The sequence below is a fragment of the Anolis sagrei genome, chromosome 2 (assembly GCF_037176765.1).
Source record: "Anolis sagrei isolate rAnoSag1 chromosome 2, rAnoSag1.mat, whole genome shotgun sequence".
NCBI lineage: Eukaryota > Metazoa > Chordata > Lepidosauria > Squamata > Dactyloidae > Anolis > Anolis sagrei.
This window is the reverse complement of record NC_090022.1, coordinates 22773929-22795174: the sequence shown is the minus strand read 5'-3', so window position 1 is coordinate 22795174 and position 21246 is coordinate 22773929. Positions and strand designations below refer to the sequence as shown.

At 41.3% G+C, this 21246-nt stretch overlaps 2 long non-coding RNA genes across 2 annotated transcripts; both read right to left on the bottom strand.

Annotated features, from left to right (window-relative positions):
• Window positions 1–465: 465 nt before the first annotated feature.
• Window positions 466–12953, bottom strand: LOC137096379 (uncharacterized). Its single transcript, XR_010909413.1, has 4 exons — window positions 12805–12953; window positions 8100–8254; window positions 5059–5168; window positions 466–649 (listed from the first exon to the last, which is right to left on the bottom strand). It is a non-coding gene; the product is annotated as an uncharacterized lncRNA (long non-coding RNA).
• A 1049-nt stretch (window positions 12954–14002) lies between these two features.
• Window positions 14003–19448, bottom strand: LOC137096380 (uncharacterized). Its single transcript, XR_010909414.1, has 3 exons — window positions 19312–19448; window positions 16410–16508; window positions 14003–14116 (listed from the first exon to the last, which is right to left on the bottom strand). It is a non-coding gene; the product is annotated as an uncharacterized lncRNA (long non-coding RNA).
• Between the last annotated feature and the right edge of the window lie 1798 nt (window positions 19449–21246).

Genomic DNA, 21246 nt, shown 5'->3' with positions numbered 1-21246 from the left:
TAACATCTGTTCATATATATAAAACCTATGAATTAGATATTACTTATGAGTTAAAAACAATGTTTTGTACATCCCTAGTCATTTCTGTGTGGTAGACTGAAATGATAAATAGGGACATGACTAGCTATTTTCTTAGATTTGAACATGCTGCAAGGATGTCATTTGCAAAGATCTCCCAAGGGTCCTGTCACAGTGTGCTAGCAACAAGGAAATTACTGGATGTTCCCCCTCTTTGCTACAACACAGTTATGACCATATTGAGTAAGCTACACTTCTTATAAGGTAAATGTTTTTGAGTGGTATTGGGAGATATAGCTACCAAAATATTTATACATAATATTCATGTCTCCCAGTGTGGGATTTTGACTAAATTTTCAAGTATTCAGGTTATCTCTACATCAACACTGGGAATGACTACAATTCTTTCATTTCAGAAATCATCTATACATTATTATTCAGAAGAGCTGAAGAAAAGCAAGGCATTTTATTTATCTATTAAAGCTAGTAGACCATTAATGTCACATGTTACAACAAAATGGCTTCTTTTTCACAAATCCACCTAAATTCATCAGTGCACATTTCAGAGCGGGCTTGTCTGTCCTTAATAACTCCACAGCCAGCTCCATTTTCTGGGAGAAGTAGCGGGATCCTGTTGGGGCAAAAGGAGAAGATTTTTTATAAGCTACATTTATAACCAGTATTTATTCTGTCAACCTACACAATAGTGATGTCCCCTTAGTTCAGGGCTGATTTTCATAGAATCATAGAATCATAGAGTTGGAAGAGACCTCATGGGCCATCCAGTCCAACCCCCTGCCAAGAAGCAGGAATATTGCATTCAAATCACCCCTGACAAATGGCCATCCAGCCTCTTCTTAAAAGCTTCCAAAGAAGGAGCCTCCACCACATTCTGGGGCAGAGAGTTCCACTGCTGAACGGCTCTCACAGTCAGGAAGTTCTTCCTCATGTTCAGATGGAATCTCCTCTCTTGTAGTTTGAAGCCATTGTTCCGCGTCCTAGTCTCCAAGGAAGCAGAAAACAAGCTTGCTCCCTCCTCCCTGTGGCTTCCTCTCACATATTTATACATGGCTATCATATCTCCTCTTAGCCTTCTCTTCTTCAGGCTAAACATGCCCAGTTCCCTAAGCCGCTCCTCATAGGGCTTGTTCTCCAGACCCTTGATCATTTTAGTCGCCCTCCTCTGGACACATTCCAGCTTGTCAATATCTCTCTTGAATTGTGGTGCCCAGAATTGGACACAATATTCCAGATGTGGTCTAACCAAAGCAGAATAGAGGGGTAGCATTACTTCCTTAGATCTAGACACTGCTCCTATTGATGTAGGCCAAAATCCCATTGGCTTTTTTTGCCGCCACATCACATTGTTGGCTCATGTTTAACTTGTTGTCCATGAGGACTCCAAGATCTTTTTCACACGTACTGCTCTCGAGCCAGGCGTCACCCATTCTGTATCTTTGCATTTCATTTTTTCTGCCAAAGTGGAGTATCTTGCATGTGTCACTGTTGAACTTCATTTTGTTAGTTTTGGCCCATCTCTCTAATCTGTCAAGATCGTTTTGAATTCTGCTCCTGTCCTCTGGACTATTGGCTATCCCTCCCAATTTGGTGTCATCTGCAAACTTGATGATCCTGCCTTCTAACCCTTCATCTAAGTCATTAATAAAGATGTTGAACAGGACCGGGCCCAGGACGGATCCCTGCGGCACTCCACTTGTCACTTCTTTCCAAGATGAAGAGGAAGCATTAGTGAGCACTCTCTGTGTTCGTCCACTTAACCAATTACAGATCCACCTCACCGTAGTTTTGCCTAGCCCACATTGGACTAGTTTCCTTGCCAGAAGGTCATGGGGGACCTTGTCGAAGGCCTTACTGAAATCCAGGTACGCTACATCCACGGCATTCCCCGCATCTACCCAGCTTGTAGCTCTATTGAAGAAAGAGATCAGATTAGTCTGGCATGACTTGTTTTTGATAAATCCATGTTGACTATTAGCGATGACTGCATTTGTTTCTAAGTGTTTGCAGACCGCTTCCTTAACAATCTTTTCCAGAATCTTGCCCGGTATCGACGTGAGGCTGACCGGACGGTAGTTGTTTGGGTCATCCTTTTTTCCCTTCTTGAAGATTGGGACCACATTGGCCTTCCTCCAATCTGCTGGAACTTCTCCCGTTCTCCAAGAACTCTCAAAGATGGTTGCCAATGGTTCCGAAATGACTTCCGCTAGTTCCTTCAATACTCTGGGGTGTAGTTGATCTGGCCCTGGGGACTTGCACTCATTAAGAGCGGCCAGGTATTCCTGGACGACTTCTTTCCCAATTTGGGGTTGGATGTCCTCCAATCCCTCATCCACTCCATCTTGCTGAGGTTGAAGACTCTTTTTGTGAGAAGACCGAGGCAAAGAAGGCATTAAGTAGTTCTGCCTTTTCCCTATCCCCTGTCAGCATTGCCCCATCTTCTCCTCGAAGAGGTCCTATCGCCTCCTTGTTTTTCCTTTTTCTACTGACATAAGAATAGAAGCCCTTTTTATTGTTTTTAATGTCCCTGGCAAGTCTGAGCTCGTTTTTTGCTTTAGCCTTGCGGACCTTTTCCCTACAGGTGTTGGCTATTTGTTTCTGTGGAAACAGAAACAAGTTACTGTGGAAACATATTTCTTGGTATTGACCACATTTGTTAGGGCTGCTTGAAGTTGTTGTTTTACAATATCTGGAGAACTTCATAGTTTCCACCCCTGGTGCATTGTAAAAATTAAATCATATTTTTGAGTGATTACAGCAACTGTAGAATCTGTGGATTTGGAAACCCAGTGTATCTAGCTATTCTAGAAGGCCAAATCAGACACAGATGGGTTAGAAGGCAAAACCAATTTATTTATTCTCACCAGCCAGAGGATGTCAGTGGAGAAGCACTTCAAAGTACTGCCACAACTTATTTGTGAATACGGAGTATTTTTATTTCATTTGACAGCTATTCAAGAAACCTGCACCAGCTCCTAACTGATTAAAAAAAACACTCCAGCTAGGATCTGGCTCGGGCTCTGTCTGACATTTTCGCTGGTAGGTTCTTGGTGGTCGTAGTAAATTCAATAAACTGTCATTGAAGCATTTGAAGTGTCAATCCATTTAACAGTCCCAATTGAAAGCTATGTGCTGTGGCATAATGGGTTACCTCTGGTTAGCACAATAGGATTAGTCCCATATACACAATGGATAGTTGGGAATGATGACCATCTCAATAGATGAAGCTGGCTTGAGGCATCAATGGGAGCAGGAAACAGACACAAGAAGCTCTGATGTATATCCATTGAGTAATTTCCTCCTGACTCCCAGTTCATTGTGAAAGCAATTATGGAAATGAAAGGCATAGATCTTGAGTGCAACCAGACAACGTTCCAGGAACAGTTTACACAAGAGGTTCTACGGAACTGCACATAGGCTTATATATTTTATAATTTAAAGGGGGTTCAAGGTGAAATACAGTTTCCCTCAACTTAAACGTTATTGCATTGGCTACCTTAGGCCAATTATACCAAAGGTTTGTGCCCGCCCCTCCACCTGGGACCACGGGCCCAATATTGCTGGTATTCAAAAATGTATAGCCCCAATGGCCCGCAATTAATGACACAGCACTGCACTTTTATCCCATGCCCTTGTTCCTTAACAATTTGCACCATCCCATTCCCTTGTCTTTTTTACAGTTTGGCCATGTCTTACGGCACTTGTCACCATAGGTTATTGGGTGCTGTTCTGAGTCTTAAATTGTTGTTTTATATGCTATTGGTTTTAGGCACTTTGAGTCCCTTCGGGGAGACGGAGGTGGGGTACCAAAATAAAGTTGTTGTTGTTATTATAATTATTATTGGTAGACAGAGGATGAGGAGGGAAATGGAGGGACAAGGAAGGGGCAATAAGTATTCAACAGAGGCTTTGATTACTGAGGTATCAAAGTAATTCACAAAATAGGTTTTCAGTAATTTTGCTCCAAAAGTTAAAGGAAGTCTCCATACCAGGACAGAAAGTTGGTCATTCTGGACCAAATGGAAATAATATTCAAGATTATTCTTAAGACAAACACTAGGTGGCCAGAACACTGCTGTTTTTGCTTCCTTACACAATTCCCTGCAATGATAACATCCTTTTACTGGCTGGGAAGAGATATCTGGCAGCTACCACCATTTCTTCAGCGGCAGTAAATGATCAGGACGGATACCCTGGTATGTGGTACCTGTCTTCTAGGGGCAGAAGGGATGTGAAACTCTGCAAATAGAGTAATGTATCCCAGACAGAACTGGGCTATTGCCTTCATAGAGGTACTTTGAGTTGGTATTTTGTCTACACAAGCAGATCATGACTTAATTCATGTACATCTGTCAGATGAAGGTGTCCTCAGATGTTAATATGTATGTCTGAGCTCTGAAAATATCCAATTGCCCCAGATATAGATTTCATATCATCCGACCTTTGCTGAGATCCTATATCAAGTGAATGTGATATAATGCTTTGCCCTTGCAGTTTCATATCATCTCATGCCCTGTTAGCTGGGATTTGCTGTTGTGACTAGAAATGGAAAGGGAGAGGAAGTAAAGGGCAGTTCAGAGAAGGGAGATGCTGCTGGTCCACGCTCATAGGCAGAAAGAAAAGAGGATTCCTTTCCTTGGAATGAAGACCAGCTATTCCTTCCTCCTCTGAATTGCCTTCCTCCTCCTTGGCTTCTCTACTAGTAAGGAGCAGCAACAGCAGGAGACTCCCAGGACTCAACGGTCTTGGATGAGACACAAAGGCAAAAGAATAGCCCCCCTCCAAAAGAGACATACACAAAAATAGGCAACACTTACACAAGGGTAAAACATTTACAGGAGTCTACCCAGTGTCTCAGCCACAAGAGTTTCCCATTGAGACAGTTCACGTGCAGCTTTTGGCCACCTCTAATCAAGTGACAAGAGCTCCACAGTGATGTATGTGTGCATTTGGGACTGGATGCTTACAATTTGACCCTGTATGGGATGCAGTGCTTTTATGGGAAACTAGAGAAAAACTTACAAGGTTTGATTTAATATTGTTCCATCTACCCAAGTCCAGGTCTTCACTGAGAGTGTCGAATTAAGCCCAATCCAAACAGGATAGCTCTCTTGGATGCTATTGATGAAAGTCTGCCAAATAAAATGAAGCAATAACCACTACTATAGAAAACAAAACCAAAAAACAAGTTTTTAAATATATAAAAGTATCTAACACACCTTTAGCCAGAAAATAGCTTTTATCACTATTAATGACACCCAATATTTTCTTAGATTTTGATTTCTGTAGTGAAATATTGTGTAATTATATGAATCAAAATGTTCAATTCCTTCCACTTTTCCACACTCACCCCAAGGATTGCTATATTTGTACATTCCATTTCTTGTTTCTTGAGTCTGATTGTATCATTATCCACAGCGCTACACAAGGTTGTCCTCTGATTTACCTCTGCAGCTTATTGAACACCAACCTGGTGGTTCCCTCTTCTGGTACCATCTCTTGTTTCTTTTTGGATTGTTTCATCATAGATTTTTCATGGAAGGGCACATTCAAAAGGGTTTAGTATGCCTTTTCTGTGCTTTGCTAACCAGTGTTAACTATGGCCCCACTGCCTCTGTATCTGAAATAACTGCCTGTATAACTCATCACTGCAAATGCTACCTAGGAACCATTTGGCACATTTAGTTTGGCTCCTCAGCAAAAGTCTGTCAGATATGGAAAAGCACCGTTTTGCCACCTGATTGAATTCTAGCTCACTCACTCCAAATATTCCTATTTTTCTATACTTTTTCATGGGAAAAAAATAATTGATTCTCCAGATGGCCTTTGATTTCAGTACTTTGATTTCAATCGATATTAATGAAATTATTCTCTGAAATATAAGGCAAACAATTCTGCTTTGCTCCAAGTACTGGTGGCAAGGAAGTCAAGATAAATCAGTGGCCCATCCATGTTAATAATGAGCTGGCTGTACCCCATTGTTTGTACTACACCTCAGGCCCCTTCCACACAACTGAATAATATCCGACATCTGCTTTGAACTGAAATATATGGCAGTGTGGACTCAGATAACCGAGTTCTAAGTTGATATTGTGGAATTTTCTGCCTTGATATTCTGAGTTATATGCCTGTGTAGAAGGGTCCTTAGTCACCACTATTCATGCCTTTTCTGATAAGTAAGACTTAAGCAGGGTTCAACAGCATGATCCACAGTCAGTTACTGACCCATAACATCAAAGCTCTGACCTGTTTTTATGAAGACTATATTTTGTGATATTCAAGATGGCCATACTGTTGGGGGTGGGGGTAGGGGCTCTTCTGCCACATGTTCCACAATAACTAGACCCACTCTGAGTGTTATGGACCCTGCAAAGGCATGAGCAGAGGCGGCCCTAGGTAATTTTCAACGGTAAGCAAACAGTATTTTGGCACCCCACCCCCCTCCAACCAATCATTGATATATATTTTCTGATTGTCGTGGGAGTTCTGTGTGCCATATTTGGTTCAATTCCATCACTAGTGGAGTTCAGAATGCTCTTTGACTGTAGGTGAGCTATACATCCCAGTAATAGTTCACCTTGCCACATTTGCTCCCTTGCCTGACCCGCTTTTGGTTTAGAGGCGTGCCTGAAGACCCCAGCGTGTGCACCAAAAGTCACCCCTTCTCCTGACTTTCTCCTTAGCCATTCGGACCGAGAGAGAGAGGTGGAGATGCCCACCTTTCCTGAAGGTAGGTGCAAAAACAAAGGAGGGAGGGAGGTGGGAGATACCTCCAGCCGGAGGGGCTCTCTCTCTCTCTCTCGCTTGGTCCCAATGGCTGAAGAGAAAGTCAGGGCAAGAGGCGACTTTTGGTGCGCACGCTGGGTTCTTCAGACACGCCTCCGGACCCAAAGCGGGCCAGGCGCGGCGGCTCCGCCCTTGGCCCACCCACGGATTGGGGAGAGGAGAGGAGGCGGGTGGAGCGCCGGGGGATCGGGAAAGGGAGCCGGTCATGGGGAAGGGATCGAATGCGGAGAACGATTGGGCGCCGGCTCTGCTTGCACACCCAGTGGCTGCGTGGAGCAGAAACGAGAGGGGCTAGGCGAGGCTCAAGGGCCCAGCCCCTTTGGGAAGAGGATCACCCGGCAGTGAGGCAAGAAAGCTGAGGCTCCCCCGGACTGCTAGGGCTGTTGTGAGCTGAGGGGGCGCTCCTCAAGTGGCAGTCGAGGGGCATTTACAGAGGCGCCGCTGTGCCCCTGGCAAAAAAAAAGTGTTCTGTGACCACTTACTTTGCGTAATGGACGAGCCGCCCCTGGCATAGTGCAATTTCGTTTTCTCCTTCAGAATACCTGAAGACTGCCCTAAAATTATCTAACATTTTCACTCTCTCTCTCTCTCTCTCTCTCTCTCTCTATATATATATATATATATAGAGAGAGAGAGAGAGAGATCACTTGACACAGATGGAGCTGCTAGTGATATAACCACCTTTTTGTCAAGAAAATGTCTTTAATATCCTGGTATTGTGTTGTGACCTCAGGGAACTGAACTGTGAGACCAGATGGGAGGGAACTAGAAAGAGCTTGATTCAAACCATATCTGCATCACTAAAAACCAAGCTTGATGAGAAGTGGTTTAGAGAACTGTATATATTTAGACTGAGGAAGGAAAGGTTAAGAGGGGACATGATAGCCATGCTTAAATATTTGAAAGGAAGTCTTGTTGAATGAGAGCAAGCTAATTACCTGCTGCTCTAGAGACTAAGATAAGAAGCAACAGATATAAACTACAGGGAAAGATTCCACCTAAACGTTAGGGAAAATATCCTGTAGGTAAGAGCTGTTTGGAGGTGGAATAAGCTGCTTTGGAGTGTCGTGTACTCTCCTTCCTTTAAAGTTTTGGGCTTGATGGTCATCTGTCAGAAGTGCTTTGTTTGTTTATTCCTGAATTGTTGAGAGTAGGACTGGGTGGCCCTTTGGGTCTCTTTAATTTTATGATTCAATGAGAATTTACATTTAGGAGTTTGTGTTTACCACCTTCTGCTGAGCTTACTCTTGGCTTTCAAAACACGTTGTTCATCTTACCATTTCTTCCTTATCTTGGATCACCAGCATTTTAGCTCTCTTCCCACAACAGTCATTGTAGCCCATAATCCAATTCATTTTGTACTTTGAAAACCAGTAGCACGTTCCTCTTTCTTCTATCCAGTTGGCAGGACATAGTGGACATATTGCACCCTCTAGGAGAAAGCAGAAGATAAATTATTTTCTGTTTGGTTACTCTAGCCCACTGCTTATGAAACTGTGGGTCCTGACCCAAATGGGATTCCTTTAGCTTAATGTGGGGGTCTCAAAAAATTCTGAATGTCACCTACTGGTTGTTTCAACTATGAGAGCTGTTCAGCAGTGGAACTCTCTGCCCTAGAATGTGGTGGAGGCTCCTTCTTTCATAGAATCATAGAATAATAGAATAGAATCATAGAATCATAGAATCAAAGAGTTGGAAGAGACGCCATTGGCCATCCAGTCCAACCCCCTGCCAGGAAGCAGGAATGTTGCATTCAAATCACCCCTGACAGATGGCCATCCAGCCGCTGTTTAAAAGCTTCCAAAGAAGGAGCCTCCACCACACTCCGGGGCAGAGAGTTCCACTGCTGAACGGCTCTCACAGTCAGGAAGTTCTTCCTCGTGTTCAGATGGAATCTCCTCTCCTGTAGTTTGAAGCCATTGTTCCGCGTCCTAGTCTCCAAGGAAGCAGAAAACAAGCTTGCTCCCTCCTCCCTGTGGCTTCCTCTCACATATTTATACATGGCTATCATATCTCCTCTCAGCCTTCTCTTCTTCAGGCTAAACATGCCCAGTTTCTTAAGCTGCTCCTCATAGGGCTTGTTCTCCAGACCCTTGATCATTTTAGTCACCCTCCTCTGGACACATTCCAGCTTGTCAATATCTCTCTTGAACTGTGGTGCCCAGAATTGGACACAATATTCCAGGTGTGGTCTAACCAAAGCGGAATAGAGGGGTAGCATGACTTCCCTAGATCTAGACACTATGCTCCTATTGATGCCGGCCAAAATCCCATTGGCTTTTTTTGCCGCCACATCACATTGTTGGCTCATGTTTAACTTGTTGTCCATGAGGACTCCAAGATCTTTTTCACACGTACTGCTCTCGAGCCAGGCGTCCCCCATTTTGTATCTTTGCATATCGTTTTTCCTGCCAAAGTGGAGTATCTTCCATTTGTCACTGTTGAACTTCATTTTGTTAGTTTTGGCCCATCTCTCTAATCTGTCAAGATCGTTTTGAATCCTGCTCCTGTCCTCTGGAGTATTGGCTATCCCTCCCAATCTGGTGTCGTCTGCAAACTTGATGATCATGCCTTCTAGCCCTTCATCTAAGTCATTAATAAAGATGTTGAACAGGACCGGGCCCAGGATAAAACCCTGCGGCACTCCACTTGTCATTTCTTTCCAAGATGAAGAGGAAGCATTGGTGAGCACCCTCTGAGTTCGTCCATTTAACCAATTACAGATCCACCTCACCGTAGTTTTGCCTAGCCCACTTTGGACTAGTTTCTTTGCCAGAAGGTCATGGGGGACCTTGTCGAAGGCCTTACTGAAATCCAGGTACGCTACATCCACGGCATTCCCTGCATCTATCCAGCTTGTAACTCTTTTCCAGAGTCTTGCCTGGTATCGACGTGAGGCTGACCGGACGGTAATTGTTTGGGTCATCCTTTTTTCCCTTCTTGAAGATTGGGACCACATTGGCTCTCCTCCAATCTGCTGGAACTTCTCCAAGTTCTCCAAGAACTCTCAAAGATGATTACCAATGGTTCCGAAATGACTTCCGCTAGTTCCTTCAGTACTCTTGTGTGTAGTTGATCTGGCCCTGGGGACTTGAACTCATTTAGAGCAGCCAGGTATGCCTGGACGACTTGTTTCCTAATTTGGGGTTGGATGTCCTCTAATCCCTCATCCACTCCATCTTGCTGAGGTTGAAGATGACCTTCTTTTTGTGAGAAGACTGAGGCAAAGAAGGCATTAAGTAGTTCTGCCTTTTCCCTACCCCCTGTCAACATTGCCCCATCTTCTCCTCGAAGAGGCCCTATCGCCTCCTTGTTTTTCCTTTTTTCTACTGACATAAGAAAATAAGCCCTTTTTATTGTTTTTAATGTCCCTGGCAAGCCTGAGCTCATTTTGTGCTTTAGCCTTGTGGACATTTTCCCTACAGGTGTTGTCTATTTGTTTGAATTCTTCTTTGGTTATTTCTCCCTTTTTCCACTTCTTGTGCATGTCTCTTTTGTGTCTTAGCACAGTTAGAAGTTCTTTGGACATCCATTCTGGCTTCTTTGCACTTGTCCTATTTTTTCTCTTTGTTGGCACAGTTTGCAATTGTGCCTTGAGTATTTCACTCTTGAGAAATTCCCATCCATCCGTAACTCTCTTATCTTTTAGTATCTGTGTCCACGGAATGCTGCTCAGCGTTTCCTTCTTTGGAGGCTTTTAAACAGAGGCTGGATGGCCATCTGTTGGGGGAGCTTTGAATGCGATTGTCCTGCTTCTTGGCAGGGGGTTGGACTGGATGGCCTATGAGGTCTCTTCCAACTCTATGATTCTATGATCGATGATGATGATGATTATTATTATTATCTTTCTATACTTTTCTGCTCCCAGTCCCTTCACTCCACGCATCTGAGGAAGTAATTAGTTTCCACAAAAGCTCATGTTAACATCTTTTTTCAAATGCTTTCTAATGTGCTACAAGATGCTTACTCATATTCCAGACTAATATGGCTGTCTATGACAAGAAAATGTTTTTGTATCATTTTCTGGGTATGCTGGAATATTATTTTCATCCTTAGGCAATATCCGCTGCTACCCCCTCTACACAACCATTTTTTTTTTTTGGCATGTCAGGAGCGACTTGGGAAACTGCAAATCGTTTCTGGTGTGAGAGAATTGGCCGTCTGCAAGGACGTTTCACAGGGGACGCCAGGATGTTTTGATGTTTTTATCATCCTTGTAGGAGGCTTTTCTCATGTCCCCGCATGAGGAGCTGGAGCTGATAGAGCAGTGGTTCTCAACCTTTCTGGATGCCCCACAAGGTCCCTTCAAACTCTATGATTCTAAGAGTCCCTTTCTCTGGAAGTTTTAAACATAGAGTGAATGGAGTACTTTGTGTTCCTGTATGACAGAATGAGACTGGGAGATGGCCCTTGGGGTCCCTTCTGATTCCATGATTCTATGAAATTATGTGGTATTGAATGATAAATGTTTTGATACAATTTTTGTCTTCTAAAATTATTGTTATTGCTATTTTGTTCCATAGTACCCTATGATTCTTCGACATACAGTGGTATATAAACATGTTAATAAGGCATTAAACATTTGTTGTAGGTAATGGCTGGTGTCAGAAATATCACAGTACATTTCACACTATGCTAAAGAAACTGGAACAGAACGGAATAACAAAGATTGAGGACTTACTAAAACCAGACAGGACTGTAATTCAATGGGATGAAATAAAAGATAAATGCGGGCTTGGAAATTGGTTACAATGGGGAGGGCTGTCTAAAAAGCTAACAGAATTGAAGACTAAGGAGACCTCAGAAACAAATCTCGACAAAATAATAAAATGGAAAGTAGAGAGGGAGAAAGGAATCATGGGATTTATATATAAAACAATCACAGAAATACAATACAACACAAAATCTACCCTAATAGAAGTCTGGAAGGAGGAAATAAGTTGCAGTGAGAGAGAAAAAGATAATTGGATGAATTCAATCAATAAAATAAAACACCTAAAGATTAAAGAAATGCAACGGAAAATACTGACAAAATGGTACAAAACTCCTGTGCAACTGGCGCATATCACAAAAACATGCCCAAAATTATGTTGGCACAACTGTGGTAAAATAGGAACATATGCCCACATGTGGTGGGAATGTGAAAAAATCCAAAGGTTCCAAGAAATAATCAGGAAGGAAATGGAGGAGCTATTAGGGATCAAGATAGAATGGAATAAGGCCCAATTTTTCACTCAGAAATTTGAAAGTAAAGGGGAATATAAGGAAAGTGAGAAAATAATAAAACATATTATACAGGCAATTATAGCCTCAGTGGCCCTGGGCTGGAAAGACTACAAGAAATGGGATACAAAAACCTGGTATAAATATTTAGCAGAATACCTTCTTCAAGATTATATTAGCGAAAGGAAAAGTTACTATATGACGGGTCAAAGCAAAAGGATATGGAAAGCAAAATGGAAGGGTCTCATATATAGAATAAAGGGGAAAGATAAATATACGGTGTTGAATAAAACTATTCTCATGATTGAACAATTGTAATAAACACAGCTAAAGTACTTATTTGTTCCCGAGGGGGGGGGGGGATTGTGGTGGTGGCGGGATTGGGGAAAATACTAGTATTTTGAATGTTACTTTCAAAGATGGTATGTTTCTATGTATTTTACAATAATAATAATAAAAAATAAAACATTTCACACTAGCCTTCTCCCCTTGAGTATACCAGAGGAAACTCTTCGATTATCAGTGCTGAAATAAAAATCCAACTGCCAATTTGTCCAGCATTTGTACCTAACATGGAAGGAGGTTTTGTTCTTTGTTTCTGATGGCAAAGAATCTTCCCACAGTTACTGAACCAGCTGAGATTTGTCAATGCATTACAGCAGCAAACTGATTTGGCCATGGATACATTTATACTTTATTAATTTCTCTAATCATTATTTGAAGTCATTGACAAGATAGAGGAGTGTAATGGACTCGTACCTTTGCTGGCTAGGCCGCAGCCTTCGAAGTCAGTAAGCCGGCCTCCATGTTAGTGAGGGAATACAATGAGAGTCAGATCAGCAGAGGGGAGGAGCTCAGCTATCCCAGGATTGGCTAGGACAGATGGGAGGAGCTGGAGCTGTGAGTGTAAAAAAGGCAGGCAGCTTCTGACAGAGGGAGAGAGATTGGATTTTTGATCTGAAGGGAGTGGGTGGATTTCGAGTGAGCTGAAGTTTTCCTGAGGGAGAGTGTTTGAAGGCAGGTATGGCTATAGAGAGTGGCCTGGAGGGTCGATAGCTGCCTGTGAACTGGTGTGGGTGGTAACACATTAGTTGTTTTTACTCTCTAAGGGACAGGGTATTCTAGGGAAGCTAGATACTCTGAGGGGACAGACAGGATTGGTCTGTCAGAGGGAATTTGCTCACAAATTTGCTCCCAGTTGGGGAGTCCAGCAAGCTTGTTAGGACTCAGAAACCGTTTGAGAAGATTGTGCTGTGATAACCATATATGCTTGTGTAACTCTAAGAAGAATTTAGTTGTTTGTTCAAGTATATAAATAAACTTTTTTCTAGTTCAACTTTCAATAGAGTCTCCACATTGATTCATTCCATTAGGTCTGTTCCAGTAAATTCTAACATCTTTTTACCTCAGACATTTTAAAGGGAGTTAAAGAAAGGGCTGGGGAACAACAAGCTTTACCTCAGGCCTAACATCAAGATAATTTTCTCAAACCCATTTGAGTGGTGGCAGTAATTCTACCAATACACATTCGCGTTTCCTCAACACACGTCGAGCTTTGTGACAGGATTGTGTTGGTGTCCAGTTGGAGCCTTAGAAAATAAAATCATTTACTCTGATCCTTCAAATTGGTGGCCAACTGTGAGCAATATAACAACTGAAGGAACGTGTGGGTGTGTGTGCTAGGGAATATATTAGTTAAGTATTATTCCCCTGGGCCCTGGCTTCGTTACATTTGGTGGCAGCGGTGGGATGGAAAAGGAAGGTTCCCCCCTATCACACATGCGTTAAGGGACCCCTTGTTTCTTAACTCTCGTTACAAGGAGCAACACTGACCTCAAAACAATTTTCCATCTCATATTGTGATATTACTTTTATTGGACCAGCAAAAAATTCAATATAAAAATGACTGGAAATATTTCTACTATCTTAGGAAGAACAGATATCTGCTTACCTTTAAATGACTCACACAGGTACTTGGCAATATTTTCAGAAGAATTGTGGCTGGTTTCCGTTTTTTTACATCTTCCTGGCTCATTTTTAGTTTCACGTTTATGGAAGCCACTCTGAAAAACTTGAGAAGTAGTGTGTGATGTATACATTTAGTTAGTTGTTGTTTACATTTCCCACATTTCCTCCAAGAAGATAACAGCATCATGTATTCTTCACTCTCTGTCCTCACAACATTCCTGTTAGGCAAGGCAGGCTGAGAGAAGCAGTGATTAGCCTGAGATCACCATTGAGTTTCATGGTTGAATTGAAAGTGGAATATACATGATCCAGCTGTTCAAGCCAGACTATCACTTTGCCTTTCTTGTCACTGTGGCTTCTATAGACAGCTACAGAGCTCCTTCTTGATATCACCAAAGGAAGGTGCCTGTTATGGTCAGGAAATGTCTTGAAACTCTGTGGCAACTGTAGCAAAAACTGTGATAGGAAACGCCAAATTAAAAGGCAAAGTACAAGGTGTTGGTTTTGACCTTTAAAGGCTACATGGTTTGGGTCCAGGTTTCTTACATTACCGTCTTCACCCATACAATCCGCCCCAAACACTTAGGTCCTCTGGGGGGCAGCTAATCCAACCAGCCAGAACCTGACTGGCAACTGTCACCCAGAGGACTGTTTCATTGGCCATCCCAAATCTGTGGAACAACCTGCTGTAAGATATCCTACAGTTAAATGAGCTGTTGGAACACATTTGAAGACCTATCTCTTCCAGCAGTCCTATCCAGCTAGTTTTAATCATGAATTTTAAGCTCACGTCTTGTGTCAATGTTACAGTATTTTAAGCGTTGTTCTGTGTTTTAATATGTATTATATAGCAATACATTTAAATATGTGTATTTTATAGTATGTTTTCAATGATTATGTGTTTCAACTATGTTGTAACCTGCCTTGAGCCATGAGGAAAGGTGGGTAAGAAATAAAATTATTAACTACCCAATGAGGATTAAAGTGATGGATCTTTGATGTGGAATCAATATGTCTGGAGAGTTAAGTCATCTCTCCTTGCAGCTGCATTCAAGATAGGAGAGCCAAATTGAATTGACCCAAACTGAAAACTTCACTCCCACAATCTTATTTTATTTTTAAAGAAATGTGCTCAATTACTCGAGCCATTATTTTAAATCTTTCATTTCTCCCAGAGACAATGCAGCACATCAGACAGCGGTAACAAATCACTTTCATAGCAGTGGGGTCACTGAATCTTTTCTGGTTTTTAGTTGTACCTTTAAAGAACGATATCTAAAGTGCTAAATCTTGTCTCCAAAATTAATTCCTTGGACAGCTCCTTTGAAGTTCATACTAAAGATATGTCTACAAGAAGCAGAAAAAGGGAATTCTTGAATACAGTGCTGGCTATCCCCATGACATACAGTGACTTCTGGTGAGGTTTTGAGTTTTCTTGCTTTAGCCTGTGCCCCGCTTTAGGCAAAATCTGGAACCTGGAAATTGGAGGAAGGTCCACAGTATTCTGGGAATTCACTACAATGCAGGCAGCTGGATGAATTCTGATTTGGCTCAATCCCCTGTACAGACAGACACTGCACCATCACCCTTTCCCTGAGTTAATCAGTGCAAGGGAAGTGGGTGGTACATCCCTTTGTTGTCACTGGCTAGGCTCTCTCTCAGAACTCTGTGGTTAACAAGGATCAATGATGGCAAAACAGAGGATGGGGTCATGATCCAAAAGGTCTGATGTGGTCTCAGTCTATCTGGAACATCTGGATGCCAACATGGCACCACGATTTCAACCTGCTGGGTCTGGCCACCATTACAGTGGCTCTGAGACCAGTTTGCAGCACGTTGTTCTGGATGGCCATTCTGCAGTACTGAATACTGAAAAGATTCAGGTATTCACAGAAATTTCAGGGAGAGCAGAACACTAGGAAGGCAAAGTAGCTCAGTGCTCATGGTCTTGTGAACTATAACTGTGTTTGCACTTGTATAGAGGGAAATAAGGCAGTGTGTGAACACTGGATATAAATAGCTTTAAATACGGAAGTTACACAGCTGGCCAGGAACCAAGTCAATCAGTTGCTAACCTTACATTTTCCAGAATTTATGTTGTAGTCATTCTTGATGGGATACTTGTAGAAATCTGGAAATATTTCCTATTTTTCGGTGCTTGATTCAAAGAACCAAGAGTGGCATACTGTTATCGATTTATATGTAAGCTAAGCAAAACTATTGTTTAGAGACTCAAATTGCAAGTGGCCTCTAGATATAAAGCAATCCTACATTTAAAAATGTATATAATTTTTCAGAGTACAGGACTTTTCAGAGTGTAAGACTTCAGTATGTATTAGTCTAGTTAAGGAAACACATGTCATGTGATATTAAAATAAGTTTTAAAACAAACTTACCAAATGTGGTCTGCACAATCAAAGCTGATCCTAGAATGGCACATAATGCCCCTAAGATCCACAATGAGATTTTGTACTGAATGAGCCTCTTGGAAGCATCTGAAATAATTGAAATAAATGTGTGAAGAAGCCACGAAAATTCTGAACCTTGGGATTTATTTTTTGAATAATGAAAATTAAGATTAGAAAAGGAAAAAGCACTTTTTATATAATGTTAGCCTCTTGTTCCTATTACATTAGGAATATCCTTTAGAGCAGAGAAGTTGCCTTGAGTCCTGCTCTTGGAGAAAGGTGGCATATGAAATCATTATAAAAATACTATATTGTAAACGGGTTCATGGACTTGCATCCACACATGTCTTCTCCCACTCTTTGCTTCACCTGTAAATATGTAATTAAAGATTTCTCATAACAAATTCCACGAGCCTTTAAAACACCCACCTCACACAGAAACCAATTATCACGGAGGATGTAAGTGAAGTTCCTAGCATTTGTGGGGTGGGCAAGAGGTTGTATTTTGTGTAAAGATCTGCATGACTATATATGGTTCATCACATTTTCCTAATTCCTCTACCTGAATAATAGACACTTCAAGGCCTAATGATAAATCAAGATGATGAAGACATTTGATGATCCCTTCCTTATGTTCAGTTTTAAATCTCTTCCTTTTTTATTGTTATATTATTTGGATGCATTATTTATCCATATTCATGAAATGATGGCCTTGAATGCAGGTTGTCTAATCCTGTATTTATTAATGCCACACATAAGCAAGTAAAAACAGAATCATTCCATGAGTTTTAGACATTTCAATATTTTAAATTAGCATGTTATCACCATTATCGGACAACTGTGGACCAATGACATGTGAATCAGTCATTAACTGTTTTATAATGTGTTGTTGAAGGCTGTGTTACAGTTGAGAGGTCTAACCCTAGCCAAGTTGCTTATAAGTTTTCACTTTTCCTGACTTTGCTTTTTACAAAAATAAATAAATAAATAATAAACCCAATCTCCCAAGAAACTCAAGAAATGCCAATGGCATTTTCAAACACTCAGAAGATAGCTCATACTTGCAACTTCTCCCTATCCACAGTTTAAAACTTCATCACACTAGAGTATTTATCCACTTATCCACTTCACTACACTAGAGAAAAAAATCCACTTAAGATCTGGTTTCTGCTTCCTGCAGAATTCTGGGGTTTGTAGTTTAGTGAGGCTGTTAAAGGCTCCTCACTAAACTACAAATTCCAGAATTCCATAGATGAGATCTGGTTTCTGCCTCCTGCAGAGTGTTGGGTTGTAGTTTAGGGAGGCCCATGATCTCCCTGGCTGAGCAGTTTAAAAGCCTCTCCCTAAACTACAAATTCCAAAATTCCACAGATGAGGTCCTTCCCACATGGATATTATACAATACACCTGATTGAACTATTTAAGATCATGTATTTTTCCTGGCATGGGACCCATGCGAACAAGTTTTATAACATATAAATGCAGTACAGATCTTTCTTTCTTTCTTTCTTTCTTTCTTTCTTTACTGTATTTCTATACCTCTTTTCTCGCCCCTGTGGAATACAAAGCCGTTTACAACAAATAATAGCAAAATTCAATGCCTTGCATACATAAAACCAAATCATAAATCTAAGCAACATATAATTAAGCATAAATTCAATAGGACAATTAACCCAAGGATAAGAAGACATTTAAACATGAAAACATAAAAATTAAAAACCCCTAATAAAAACATGATCCAAACTCATAGACCAGGCCATTCCGAATGTGGAATGCACACATTTCATATTTGCTTCTTGTACTGCGTTACTTTACTAGTCAAACGCTTGGTTCCATAACCATGTCTGTTCCTTTTCTAAAGGCCAGGAGGGAGGGCGCTGATTCAATATACACATACACCACAGAGTTGACAGGCTTATATATGAAAATAAATCATTTATACCACTTGAGAAAAGTACAATACAGAGATGTGGTTGTTGTGTGCTTTCAAATAATGTATGATAACCCTAAGCTGAACTTGGGGTGAGGGTATGTGACTCACCCAATATCACCCAGTAGGATTCAATGGAGAATCAAACCCTGGTCTCCAGAACTTTAGTTCAATGCTCAATATACAGATAGTCCATGTCAAAGCCCTTTTGTATGCAGTGCCTACCCCACTCCAATTTCAAGGCCAGTGCTCTAGGTAGGTGCTGATATCACTGACTCCAAATCTGATTTTTTAAAAAGGGGACTCGATCACAACAATATTATCAAAACGGTACTGTTTCGCTCTACCCAAAATATGAGGTCCAAAAAAACCCCTGCTTACAGTGAGGTATTCTGTAAGCTGAGCAATCAAAAGGACACAAAAACGGATGAAATTGCAGGAGAATGGGAATTTGGGGCTCTGAAAGTTGGGAAATCTCTGAAAGAAGTACCCATTTCTCACCGCACTTCACCCTTTTTTTTCTTTCTTTTTGTGTCTTCCATCTCTCTTAATCTTTCATCTGAAATTGTGATTTTGCAGACTTCTCTTAAGAAAAAGGAACTAGCAATGTTTTGGGTTTGAGGTGAAGCTAACTATTGAAGTTTTTGTTTCAAATAAAAAACACATGTGATACCTGGGAGACATGAACTTGGGATTTTCTTTTTTAGCACATGAATTAAGCACCTGTTCTCTCTCTTGTGTGTGTGAATTCTTTACAGATTCTTAATGTTTTTCTTCAAAATGTTCCTATAGAGTCTGTTTTCATACAAATTCATACAAAATAGCTGAACATCCTCCCACAAAGGATCCAGTTCTGTAAAAAAGAAAACCCTTCACCTGAAACGGAACTTCCCCTCTGTGCAGAGATAAATAGCCTAAATATCCATCAAAATGAATTTGGCAGACAATGTTAAAACTTACGAGCACCTTGAATTGGTTGTCGGACCACAGCACTCCTGGGTTGAGAAGGAAGATTGAGGTCGGCATAGCAGATCTCTTCTTCCATACCGTGAGCAGCAAACAAGATCCAGATACTGTGAGTGCAATAAGGAGAGGTGGAAATGTGTTTAATCTGTTGACCACACAGTGCAATGTGCAGTCAGGAGGAAGTACCTTTGTTACATAGATCATTATCTAGGTGTTTAATTGTACTTTAAAAAAATGTCCCATAATAATAATAATAATAATTATTATTATTATTATTATTATTATTCTTACCAGCTAAAAACATATAATCATCTAAAACATTCTAGAAAATACACATATTAAAAATATATTTCTAGAAAATACATATTAAAATACACAGAACAAATATTAAAAATAAGATGTAAGATTGGGAGAAAAGTGTTATATAAATTAAAGTAAGGGCAATAAAATAGTAAAAATTAATGAGAACTAAAAATTAACTCCAAATACAAATTGCAGCTGATATTTTCAAAACTTTAGGATAACACACCCATAGGTACTTCAAAAGGGTAATTGAGGGTTACACATTGATATATGGAGGAGACTTGTGTTAATTATTTCCAATAATATCCATGCAACTTATTACCCTGCACTGAAATACCTGCCACTTTTGGACTCTTGCTTGCTGAGGTGTTCCAGCAAGTGTCTCTGTAGATCTTAGAAAACTATTTCTTGATTTAAGTCATTGGCGTTGTGCTGTCGCACGCTGGGCCTGTGCATAAGACTGTAGACAGGACATAAATTCTGGGTGCCCAACGGGACGCTGGGGCTGCCTCAGATTAAAGGCCTTTGGATTTCCTAAAAACACAGTCTCTAGAATGCTTAAAGGTTCAACAAAGTTCTTTATTGATGAAAACAAACAGGTACTTTAAAGCTTTCTTAACAGTCTATTGGCTCTTGCAATCTTGTTCACTGGGAACAGGCACTATCTTCATAACTGTATACTAACTAATGGGGAAATCCTTAACTTCTAATCTGGGCAGTGTGTACTTGCCTCTGTTGGCGTTGGTCCCCTGCACCTGGTACCAACTGCGTCTGGCTTCCGCAAGCGACCCTTACCAAGCAGAGCTTTGTAGACTTCCAGGGGAAAAGAAGGAGTTTAGGTTTCGGTGATGGCTGGCTGAAGTCCCTCAGCAAAGGAGCTGTAAGGCTGTATGATCCTCGGCCAAGCTGTGGGCTGTATAACCCCGGCCAAGCTGTAGGCTGTATATCTCCCCGGCCAAGCCGTAGAAGACGAAGCTTTCTACAGGAGCTCTTGGTATTATGTCCTGCATGGAAAGCTGCTCTGTGTGGACTGAACTCAAAAAGGCTCCTATTCCCTCCAAAACCCCAAAAAGGGGCGGGACCAGGTGGCTTGCCCTATGATTGCAGCCAAAAGAAGCCACCTATCTGCAGAGTCCCTGAAACTTAGGACTGTAACAAACATTCAATGCAAAGCAAACAAAATTGGAGCTCCTGGTACAGTTGTACCTGCACAAGCGTGCTGGCAGATACCCAAACAGGGGATGGGCCGGATATGTCACTACCTTGGTCTTTTCACTATTGTCTGCTACTTCCTGGCAGATGTCAGGTGGTGCAATAATGGTTGAACAGTGTAATTTCTCCAGTGGTGTAGGATGCGAACACCCATGATAATGCGGCATGTCTCATTAAGAGCCACATCCACTGTTTTAGCATGGTGAGATGTGTTCCATACTGGGCATGCGTACTCAGCAGCAGAGTAGCATAGTGCAAGGGCAGATGTCTTCACTGTATCTGGTTGTGATCCCTAGGTTGTGCCAGTCAGCTTTCATATGATATTGTTTCTAGCACTCATTTTTTGCTTGATATTCAGGCAGTGTTTCTTGTAGGTCAGAGAACAGTCCAGGGTAACTCCCAGGTATTTGGGTG